This window comes from Acipenser ruthenus, chromosome 5 (genome assembly GCF_902713425.1).
Source record: "Acipenser ruthenus chromosome 5, fAciRut3.2 maternal haplotype, whole genome shotgun sequence".
Classification (NCBI taxonomy): Eukaryota; Metazoa; Chordata; class Actinopteri; order Acipenseriformes; family Acipenseridae; genus Acipenser; species Acipenser ruthenus.
The window spans coordinates 65,804,792-65,817,595 of record NC_081193.1 but is presented as its reverse complement, the minus strand read 5'-3'; the positions used below and the strand labels follow the sequence as shown (position 1 = coordinate 65,817,595).

Genomic DNA, 12,804 nt, shown 5'->3' with positions numbered 1-12,804 from the left:
GTACTTCAGGAACCATAAAAACATCTCTCTTTTTTTTTGAACACCTATTATTTAGTATTTATTTTAATTGTATTTAAAACATGAAGTGTTTTTTTTTTTTTAATTATTATGTATTCCGCTTAGTGTTTTCAAAGAGATACATGTATAAAAACATTTTATTCTAAGACATGAGACCTTACAATATTTTTTTGAAAGTTTTGTTAAAAAATATTGATGTTTGGGCAAATTACAGAACATTGGCCCTGTCCACACTACATAAACGATCTCGAGAACCGTACTCAAAATTGTTATTAGTATAGATCAAAGCGCCCGCACTGAAGTACCGTTTCATGTTTAGCTGGGCTTAATGCGTACAAATATTATTAAAATAGTTCAGTTACAGTTACTAGCAGCGCAATGAACAGTGGAAATGAATACGATAGTATCCCACCATGCACTGTATTTTATTCTAAATTAATGTGTTGTGCCCCATATTAAGAGGTCCATATTGGTATGTTAGTAGTCTAAAAAACTAACAAACAGTTTTAGCAAGACGGTACAAAACACACACTTTTTTCACCTTTCTCCTTTTAGGTTCTCTCTAACCATTTACAAAGGAACAGATCACTTTACTACGTCCCCTTTTTATACCCTCACGCATGACCCCTTGGTTAACTAGCATATCTGCTCCTCCAATCTGCAGACGCCACGCCGTTTCCAGTCCGGGGCATTGAGTTTGTGTACCGTAGCTCCACCCCCTTTCTAATTGGCCGACTTCCACCTAACCCTGGGAATAAACTGTCATGCCATTTAGTCCAGGGTACTCTGTTCCCTTTACACAGCGCCCTCGCAGGTCGGGAGGGAGATCTAACACCAAGAATCATTCGATCTCTGTCACACTCACAAACTAAGTATATCATGGAGGTCTCACTCAGGTAAACTACGTGACATACAAGGATTGTGAGAAACATTCAGTTCAAGGTCAGGTAATACAAGGCCATCCCCAAGGTTTTCAACATTCTTGCTATCAGAGTAGAACCTGTGGATTTAATAGCACCTAATGCAACAACAGATTGTGTGTCCTGGGTAATCTATAGGACGAGTCTGTTTACTATATAAGCTGTAAAAGAATCCCCTGCCAAATGCATTCATAATCACTGTGGTAATCCTATAGTCAGCCAGACCTAAAATCAGAAACCTCTTTCTCTGCAATGCGACGGATCAAAACCTACTTAAGAACAACAATGAGCCAAGAACATTTTTCTGCATTGTCCATTCTGAACATGGAGTCGGACATTACAAGAAAAATCGATCCTGCAGAGATTGTGAGGCTCCTTATTGGCAATTTGATTAGAGGCTAATGAGTGGTTAAATATCAAGTGAACAAGTTATTTCTGTTATTTTTATTATTAGTTTGTTTAATTTGGTGCTTTAATAATTCAATATTGAACCATAATATAATAGTTCTCAGGTTGGGAACTTGGGAGGGTAGCTAGCGTTGTTTGTGTTCGTTGGTTGTGTGCGGTGTTGTTATTATAGAAGTCTCATTGTGTGCTTGCTTGTGTATGCACAAATTGCCCCAATAGATTTGGTGCTTAATCGGTGTCTCTGTCCACTCAAGAGGGGATTTCCCTTTAAAAGGGAAGAGGCTTAGACTTGTGTGTGGCTTACGTCACGTGTGTAGTGCCAGACCGGTTGCTGTTTATTGTGTTGCTGTGAATAGAATCTGAGCGACAATTGATTTAATACAAAATTGACTTTTTATGATTAACAAGCACATTATCTCATTTTGAAATAAATGCATTGCGTTTAAGTAGACGCATATAATTTGTATTAAGTAAAGAATAGCACAGTTGCAGCCAGTGCTATTAAGTTATAATCAGCCCCCCCCAATATGTTCTCCTGCTGCCTACAGGTTCAATGTCAACATTTGATTGTGTTCATTATTTGATCTTTTCCTCAAACAAAATTATAGAAATCATTACAAGTAAAATCTTAAATGTCTTCTTGCTGCCCCGTGTGCCTGTAGAATGCTTTTTATATTGTACAACAGCTGTCATCTCAGATTTGCAATATCACTGTTAAATTCTTTGGAGGATGTTGTGTTTTTTTTTATCTGTTTATCAAGAAGATTATCTTATTCTAAGATAGTGTGGGCAGACTGGGACTGACATGTTGGCTTTTCAAATCCGCGGAAAATCGCTTCTAGCTCCTGTATTCGTTTTAGCCTCTCCTGGTCTTCTTTGAGCTGTAAGGGTGGCCTGCTATGTGTATTGGCAGACCGCTTGCCTCTTAAAGGGGTTCAAGAGGAGGTCAGGGAGTGGTGTGGGAAATGCTATGAGACAATGCAGTGACACAGAAACTGCTGCAGCTAAGTAAGAGATGCACACCCACTTTGGTTTTCAATCTTTAAGGCAATTTGGTGAGGTGCTAGAAGTGAAAGAAATCTGGTTTTAGCGTGTGATACTGTAGCTTTACGGGTGACGGATTATGTGTATAATGATCAAAATGTTATAGTCCACAAATGTTTTGTACAAATTTGTTTTAAAACAAAAGGTGTAACCAATATATTGGTCTGCTACTGGGCCATGAGATGAATACGTTTATACATTTTGATTCTGTAATTATCCCAGAAAAAAATGCTTCTGAAATGACTCCTCATGGCAGATTGTGGAGCCTGTATGTGAAGCGTTGTGTACTGAAGCCTGTGCAACACTCATATGCTCCCCCACCTCACTTCCTTGCAATCTGCACTGACGAGTCTTTTACATTATTGTTGGAATAAATAAGACATTTAATGTTAGGGAAATGTAGACAGTATTCCTTTATGACCTGAGGTGGTGGTTGTCCTAGAATCCTGTTCTCCATCATTTGGTTCCTCTGCTTGCCATGTTTCACAACCATTTAATAATAATAACACTGCATTTCATTTCAACTATTACAAAGATTGCTGGAAGTAAATTACATGTATACCTTTCCTTAACCTCAAGGACCAAAGTTATTGATTCAATGGTAATTACGGATGAAACAAGTTAGTTGTTTTTTGCTTCCAAGAAATATATTTATATTTATTTGTGTCCAATATACCAATTATTATTATTTTTATTTATTTTTTATTAAACCACAGTGAAATACCTTGAGTTAAGTCATTTAAGGCAGTGTTGTTTATGCTTGAAGAGTTATACCAGATGTTTTTTTTAACTTTGTAACGCAGGGTCATTTTAAGATTTTATCGTTTGAGCCACCACGTTTACACTTGAGCACAGACATAAACTAGCTTTGGCCCTGTATGCATGCGCATAGCCCCTGAACTGAAGTGCGTTGCCCGATGACATCATATTGACCACCCCATGCTTGAAGACATTTCCCCTCCCCAAAACACAGATGTGTTTAAATAAGGGGTCTCCAACCCTGGTCCTTGAGAGCCCCAATCCTATCCATCGTATTTCTTTCTTTGGTACCCAGTGAAGTATTATTTTACATTTTTAAACCCTTACCTACAAAGCTGTCCATGCCTCTGGTCCTGAGCTACTGTACTCATCCCCCTGTGTTCCAGTCTTTACATTGAAATCAGCCGACAACGGTCTCCAAATTTTCAGTATGAAACGTGACACACTGTCAAAATGAAAACATTACAAAGTTAGTATTAACACAATCCTGGCAGCGTTGATGCACAGACCAGATCAGCCTCTGCCGTAGGATGTTCCGCCACTCTTCCTGTGCGGCTGCAGCTAACTGGCGAAGGTTGGCTTGTTGCGGTTGTCTCCTGTGGATGGCACTGCCGATTTGGTCCCACAGATGTTCTATTGGACTTCGGTCAGGAGAAAAAGCTGGCCACGACAAGACCTCAACATTGTTTTCTTGAAGTCATGCAATTGTAATCCTAGCACGGTGTGGTCTTGCATTGTCTTGCATTGTCTTGCTGGAAAATCGACACTTCCGGATTGGCTTGCAGGAACAGAAAAACTGTTGGCTCTAGGAATTTGACACTTCCAGCATCCCACCGGTTGGCTTGAATAACGCAACAGTCAGCATAACGCTCACCACGACGTCTCCACACACGTTGCTACGGCTACACAGGCGGGCGCTGAGTGAAAGCTTGCTTTGTTTACATCAAGGAGGGGCGCGTCCGCTCTGCAGGATCGCTACTACAGGACACTTCAACTGCTAGTCAGTCATGTTGCTGTTTGTCTCCTTGGGCTGCCACATCTTGGGTTGGCGATTTTAATACGCATCACTATACTGTACTCGAATTTAAGACGCAGGCCATTTTTGAGAAGAAAAAATTGGTTTAAAAAGTGCGTCTTAAATTCGAAGGAAGTAATTTTAGATCCTTAATAGATATGCCTCACATAGCCTGTCTTATCATCTTCCCATGTCCTTGTTGGTCAGCTCTTGGTAATACTACCTCCATGACTGAAATCATAAAGAGACAGAACTTTGGGTTTTTTAGAACCTTTTCTTCCCTATGTAATGCTCCTGATCTCTGTGGGATAATGTCCCTGACATATTTAAAACCCAGTTTAACCCTGATTTGTTGAGGACTACTTGAAAGTAATGAAACTTAAGTTCTTAACCAATCTTTTTTTTTTTAAATAATTGATTACTGCTTTCAAAAGCATAACTTTCTATAAAGTATATATTAATATCCTGGTCCATATCCTGGTCATTTTTGAATAAATCAAATAAATCTTACACCTTCAATATGGTGGATTCCTGCACATTCATCTGGTAAGTTGAAATTCAAATGGCAAATATGGGAACTGTTTATTGTGGCTGATCAGATCTCTTGCATTAGGTATTCAGAAACTCAAACTGCTTTTGGAGGCTTTATGCCAGCAGGAAAGAGACTGGGAAGCATAACACTGCAATGTGGAATTTATTTCCAAGCACAGTGAACTGCTTTTATAAAGTCAATTTGCATTTTTTGTGGGCAGCTCCGGCTTTCACAGCGGTACAGTACTGAAAAAGTACATCAGAGCAGGCAGTGGATCCCTGCCTTTTTACAAAGGACTTTCCTTGAAAGCTAAATATTTCAGGTTGTGCACTGCATATTTAATGCCAAAAACATGCCATGGTAATGTAGTGCATTTATATTATTATAATATCTCTGTAAATGACACACTGCCAAACAAACACAAGCTCCTTCATTGCCCTTTTAATAACTGCTTGGAATTTCCATCCAGTTGACAGTTTAAAGGAACAGTGTTGTGTTGTGCATGTCCACTGTAGCAAGAGCTGAATAATTACTCTTCATTAGACTGTCAGTATTTCTATACCTCCTTAAGTAAAGTTCTTCTTTTATATCACTACTACGGGTGGTGGGAAAAGGCTTTGGACAGCTACATTACTACACTTCTAGGCATCAGGTGTTTATACAGTATGAAATGCTTCCCCATTCCAGGTCCAATTTTTAAGGTCAACAAATTGTGTTGTAACTTAGATGTGCCTTTGTTTTAACATCTTATAAGAGCACAACTTCCCAAGCAGATCGAAACAGCACCCAAAATGACCAGAAAAAAGGCTTGAGTATAAGTGGATACTATAATTATATAATATCTGGGAAATGTACTGTAAACTACCAAGTCTGCTTTCAAGAATATCAAATATGCCGGAATGTAGCATCCAGACACCAATGCACTAGGACCTTGTTTCATCTTGGTGGTGTCAGACACATGTTATTAAGATTGAACCATCGCTGCTACTGTGCTCTCTGAACATTGTGTCTAACGTCCCCCTCCATGAACTGTCAAGCTGTAGATGATTCCTATATAGCCTTAGGCTTGCAGACCCTCTCTACTGCCCTGCCTTCCCTCTTTTACAGTACATTTGCATTACACATCATTGTGTGGGATGACTCAGCCAAACTGAATAAACTGAGTAATCTTCATGTCAAAGCCATGCCCAGCACTTGACTTAACCTTGGAGTGTGTGCATATTCTTTCACTTCCATTCAGTATCATAGAAGAAGAAAACCTCACTGTTCATAGAAACCACAAAGAAGATACTGTGAGGCTTTTTTTAATGCAATACAGAGCTCCATTAAACAATGTCCAGAAGACATTGGTGGAAAACTTGAACGGTGCGTATATTTATACAATCGGTTTAAAAACACACGCGTGATAAAAGGTTGTTAGAAGTACTCTTGAAATGTCAAAGTCAGATGCATACAGTAAATAGTAGGCAAAGTACTAAGTTTCACTGAAACTGATGGACCTGATTTAAATATGCATGCTGTCAGAGCTATTGTTTTAAAGTTTTTTTTGTATGTGAAAAAATGTAACATTTGAAATTAATACAAAAGTTAAATACTGTATATATTCAACTTAAGTATATATTTTTTAATTACAAAAAGTGAAAGCAACTATGTAATCTACACAACAGATGTATTGTTCAATGTAGAAGTACAGTAAAGCCTTAATGCATTTTTATTCTATGCATGTGGATGTTCCAAAGGCTATTTCAGTGGCCAGTTCCTGAGCAGAAAAAAACTTCACAAACAGTAGAAACCAATTAAGAGTTTCATCTGCTTCAATAGGCAAATTGAATCGGAAAACATTACAGCTCAGCTAGCAGCTTGGCATTCCTGCTGAGAAGGTTCAGTTTTAAGAAATCTGTAGGATAAACAGAAAACATGGTTGTTGTGTTGGTATCTAGAAGTAAGAACTGTTCATTCTTTATTATACAATTATAACCAGTCAGAAACTTCAGACACATGTTTCTTTAAGGTTCCTTTTGAGCTGTTGACATGTACTGTACCCATAATGATGCTGGAGGATTATTTTTCCTACTTGTGATACGGCTTCATACCTGATTAGTTGTTATGGGGCTAACTGGTTTACACACAAACTCTTAAGACACAAACCTTTATTGCAGGTTATAAAAAAAGTGTACTGTAAAGTATCCCATGGCGTTTTACTCCATTGTTATCTGTTGCTCTGTTAATTGTGAACTTTGTAATTAAAAAATTAATTGTTACCATTATTATAAAACTATAGCAAACCAAGTATTTTCTGTGCATTTCTGCCTACATGTATGGTGTCCTTAAAACAGAATGGATGGCACTTTGGTTTTTAGTGTTTTGCAGATACAAATTCAGTTTGCAAAGGTGCCGTGCAAACTGATATGTGTGGTGCTACACAGGCCCACCGAGAGGGCGGGGAGGATGGGGAATTTTTATTGAGTTAAAGTGGGCTTTGCGGGCTGCACAGTGCTTTGTCACTCCATGGAGACCAGAGGGCTTTTCATATACCTCCATCTATCATTTTTTTAATTTATTTTTTTGGTTAAAAGACTTTTAAATTCGTTATAATCTCAAATGTAATTCTACTGTTCCAGTAAATGAAAAAAACATGGTAATGAAAGTACCGACAGTACTTGTTTGGTTCAACTTTTGTAGTTTATGGATTAACAACAAACAGCTGCTACCATGGTACATATTTTATTTTTAGCTGTAACCCTCCCAAGGAATCATAAAAGTTCCTGAAATGCTTGTAACTGATTGACCTGCTTTAAATATGCATGCTGTCAGAGTTACTGTTTTGAAGTTTTTTTTGTGTGTAAAAAAAAAAATTAACATTTGAAATGAATACAAAAGTTAAATTATATATTCAACTTAAGTATATATTTTAATTAAAGTGAAAGCAACTATGTAATCTACACAACAGATGTATTATTCAATTTAAAAGTACAGTAAATCCTTAACACATTTTTATTCTATGCATGTGGATGTTCCAAAGCCTATTTCAGTGGCCAGTTCCTGAGCAGAAAAAAACGTCACGAACAGTAGAAACCAATTAAGAGTTTCATCTGCTTCAATAGGCAAATTGAATCAGAACATTACAGCTCAGCTAGCAGCTTGGCATTCCTGCTGAGAAGGGTCAGTTATAAGAAATCTGTAGGATAAACAGAAAATGTGGTTTTGTGGGATAACGCAAATATAATCAATTTGTAGGTTATGTCTTTCGTTGCTTATTTATTATTTTTGGAGCCGTCATTATCCTCCTGTAACATATTATAAACTGTTCAACCCTTTCTTTTTTTCAGAATAAAGGGGTGATGCAATATCATTCCTCTGCAGAGCAAGGACAACCCAATTTCACCGAGCCAGTATTTGGTGATTAGATGTTAAGAAGGAAGGCTCTGTGCTGTAGTAAAGCTAGAAATAGTTCTTAGCAGCCTTTGTTTTTCTCTTTCTCCTTCATGACCTTGTTTTCTGACAGAACTCCAGATATACAATGAGTTTGCAAAACCCCCTTTTTTTTTTTTTTTACTTGTCCGTATGTAGCTGGGATCTGTGCTGTTGGCCCTGCTTTGTCCCAGTTTTTATCAGTTTGGTGTAACAAATCCGGCTAAACGATTGAACCAGTTAGGAGGCATGTAAGCACCTGCCTCTGTCAAGACAGACAGCACATGGCCAGATCAGGAGTGGGGAAAAAAAGGATTACATGCATAAATAGGTTTTATTTGTGGAAGAAAAAAAAAATTCAACGGTCTAACACAATGTTATTGACAGGCCAATAAACAGAGAAATATGAAGTCTCTAAAATGTTTTCTGTTAGAAATTGTTTTTAATAGCAAGAACAAGTCCTTCAATTTAATTTAATGATGCAAAAAGTATTAATGTGGTATTATTACAGGTCCTACACATATTTGTTTTGTTTTTATTAAGGTTGGACAGGAGTGTTTCAGCAGACTGGATATGAATAATAAGATTAGTTGCAGGTCAGCCACACTTGTGTTGTGGAAAGGCTGCTCTTTATCTCTGTGACCAAGCAATCACTGTGGTAAAGATAAAACAAGTAAACAGCACCTCTATTGGCCCTGAGCCCAGCATAATGTACGTTTCAGATTGCTGTTTTATAGAACGAAGGTTGTAACCTTATTTGTAGGACAGAACCTCCTACAAAACCCTATCCCTTATGAGTCTTTGCTGATAGAGATCCACCTTTTTCAGCCACCAACATCACTTCCTGATGCACCTGGTTGTCCCATTTAGCCCCATCACCCCCCCCCCCCCCCCCCCTTGAGGGGCATATTTTATGAAAGAATTGTATTTGTTGTTTTTTAGTGAGTCAATAAATTGCCTTGAAAATAGTATGTCTTGAGAGCTGCTATAAATATCATCATGGTCTTATATATCAAGCCACAGGCTGGCTTCAGAAGACAGAAATACATCTCACTTGAGATTCACAGTTGCTGCAATACTCTATATTAACCTCAAAACCACAGCAGAAGTGCATGTACTGTAAGTGTGCAGTTTTCGTCTAACTAAGCAACACCACAGATTGGTGTGGGCAGCACTTTTTACTGTATTGTTTCTCTTGAATGTCAAATACTAATAACCTCCAGGAAGACTGCATTGCCTTGCTGGCATAATGGTTGATCTTTTGTAGTCTGTAGTCACCCAGGCATATGTGCATTTCTAAATCTACCAATGCAGTGCAATGAAATAAATCTACATTGATGTTCTCAAGCTAAAAGCTGGAATAACTGGATACAGAGCTGGAATTAGCTGTGTGATTTTATTAATGAAGAGAGGTTCTACTGGAGATTCTGGTGCTTTGCCATCAAGACACAGCCCTTCACATCAAACGGCATTTCTTAGGAGCATGTGATGACGTTGTTTCCATATTTCAGTTCACCAGATGTCAAGGGAGGGTGGGGTTGTCATCTTTCTCTTTTAATAATAAAACAACCAGACCCTGGTTCACTCTGCAATGGCTAGGTGAAGTCTGAAGGTGAATTCTGCTACGTATAATATTATATGATGAGTGATTGTGATGTCAAGTGTTCAGAGAACATGTCCTATTCTACACATTATGAAATATCTTTTTGCCACAACCGATGGAACTTCAGGATCAGAGTCACTTCTTTTCATCCCTTCTTTCTCTTCATCCAGAGCTGACTACTATCGTCCTCAGACACCTCCCTGCAACATAACCCCCAATACCTGAGGAAAATTTAAAGAATTGGCTTTTATTTTTTTGGGGGGGAGGGGAAACTATTTAAAACTTTTTCTACCTTTTTTGAACCACATAATTTACCAAGTCTTTGGAATCCATTATATTGTTGTGCTGAAGTTTTTGTTGGTTTTTATTTTTAATTTGATATTTTCAATGCCATGCTACACTGTAGATTTAATAAGTTAAAACTGTTGCTTCCTGGTACCTAATCACTGCCCATGCTGCAGATCAGAATGGTCAAATTGCAGCATATTCTTTATAAAACACATGGACTATTAATTTACAGCATTGTATTTGCACCTTATCTGCTTTTATTGTCCAGTATATATTAGGGTTGTAAATTGATTGATTGTCCATGTTGAATACCGTTCTAACTAAAGGTTTTCTAAGCATTTCCCCTTCTCCATTCCATCCTCAGATCATCATCGAGGTGACGGAGATGCTGCAAGTCTGCTAATCGACGACATCGAAGATAACTCCAAACTGAGGCGGGGCTTCCCGGTGACTCACAGCATCTATGGCATCCCCTCAGTCATCAACTCTGCCAACTACGTCTACTTCCTAGGGCTGGAGAGGGTGCTGACTCTGCAGCACCCGCAGGCTGTGCATGTCTTCACCAGACAGCTGCTGGAGCTCCACCGTGGCCAGGGCCTGGATATCCATTGGCGGGACACCTACACCTGTCCCACGGAGCAGGAGTACTGCAACACGGTTCTACAGAAGACTGGTGGGCTCTTCGGTCTGGCTGTGGGGCTCATGCAGCTTTTTTCCAGCAACTGTCGGGACTTGAAGCCCCTGCGAGACACCCTGGGTCTTTTCTTCCAGATTCGGGATGACTATGCCAACCTGAGCTCCAAAGAGTATAGTGAGAACAACAACTTCTGCAAAGACCTGACCGAGGGCAAGTTCTCCTTCCCCACCATCCACGCCATCTGGACATGCCCCAAGAGCACTCAGGTACAAAACATCCTGAGGCTGCGTACAGAGAACGTGGACATCAAACAGTACTGTGTGGACTACCTGGAGAAGGTGGGTACCTTCGCTTACACCCAGCAGACCCTGCATGACCTGGAGGCTGAATCCTACAGTTTGATCAAAGACCTGGGGGGCAACCATGAGCTGGAGAGCCTAATGCAGCAGCTAAGCAAAATGTTCAAAGAACATTAACCCTTTCCCCTATATCCCCCCTTCTGTAGATTATCAACCCAAAGCAGCCAGCCAAGAATTTTGAGGGGAGGGGGGACTTTATTGAATAGCATAATGAAGAAGGTTTTCACAATAAAGCTGCATTTTATTCAAACTGTGTAGCCAAAATGTATTTTGTATTAAAAATGAATCTCCTTTTGCATATTCAATTGCACTTTTTTAGTTGATTGGTAAAATAACATAAAAAATAACCATTTAATATAACAATAGACAGGTCTTTTAGGAAATTCATAGCAAAATTCTTGGATCAAAACATAAAACAAATAACTTACCTTTCTAAAAAAAATAATAATAATTAAAAGCAAAAAATGAATGGGTTAAAAAATATTAGAACTAAGTGACTACAGCCAGTAGAAAATCATACCAGTACAAAAAGACCTGCCAGTAGTTTAACATGCGGCTAAATCAGTTGCCTTAATGCCAGTACAAATCTGTCATATTAGGTATTTTTGTAATTTTTGGAAAACACTGGTGATCAGCCATGTTCAGTTTACATATACAAGTGATGTTGAGTACAATACATTTTTACTTAATTACTGAAACACAAGGAAAGAGACATCCATAATGAATCAATATGTATTTGTTAACTATAAACTTGTAAAACTTTTTTTTTTTCTGTGTGGCACGAACATGAAGACTTCTTGTATATCGACATGACATTTACATAACCCAAAGATTAAAATGAATGTCTCATGTTTAAATGAAAGGCCCTGTTTATCAATTCCTGGAAAGGATTTTTGAATTGTCCTACTTTAAGTTGTCTAAATACACCCTACACATTTATATTAAATAACTTTTGTGTTTTATTGTCATAAGATCTTTAAATAATCTTAATAAATGTGCAAGTATGAAGATTGCATATGTCACCATTTTCACAAATACTTGTTCTACTGAGATAGATAGCGACTTTGTCTTCAGGATCTGGGCCTGTTCTTATTTCTGCAAGCCAAGTGTGTCATATATGGCTGATGTATTAGAGGCCAACAAATTGGTACACCAGTTGAAGGACTATATAGCCACTTAATTTGACACCAGTGCTACTTTGTATGAAATAGAGCAGTCAAGGCAAAGCATCCAAGACATAATTTTCCAAGAAAAGGGGTTGAGTGCTGCCCTCTTGTGTTTTAATGAAAAAAAAAAAATTGAATTTAACTCAGTCAATACAACTGTATTTGTTTTGCCCAACAATGATTTTAATGTGTTTGTTAAATGTGTCCAATTTTAACTTGACTTAAAAAAAAAAAAAGTTATTTTGTATTAAGTGATCTGCTGTTGTCAGGCTAGGTATTCACCTTCACTGACCAGTACAGCACTGCACAAACACTCACGTGGCCATTCCCCAAAAGCACACAATTGCCTAATTGGGGAATGGCCACACCTGTGATTGCTGGCAGGGACAGATTAACCCCATCCCTGCCAACCTTACATTCCCCCACAAACTATTTACATGCTTTTGCACTGCCACATTGATTTATTTTAATCTTAGTCTGTAGCTATGCTAAATAGCTATGGCAAGATCTCAGGACATTGCCACATTTCTCTTTAAACTTATTTTTGCTAATTGTTTTTAACTTCAAATGTCCTCATAGCCATTGTTTAATCGCAATATGGCATGAAGCATGTGTGTCATTGTGGGATATACCTACTTCTCGGG

The 12,804-nt window shown here is 38.3% G+C and overlaps 1 pseudogene; it reads left to right on the top strand.

Annotated features, from left to right (window-relative positions):
- Nucleotides 1-10,299: 10,299 nt before the first annotated feature.
- Nucleotides 10,300-12,018, top strand: LOC117403133 (geranylgeranyl pyrophosphate synthase-like; annotated as a pseudogene).
- The last annotated feature ends 786 nt before the right edge of the window (nt 12,019-12,804 follow it).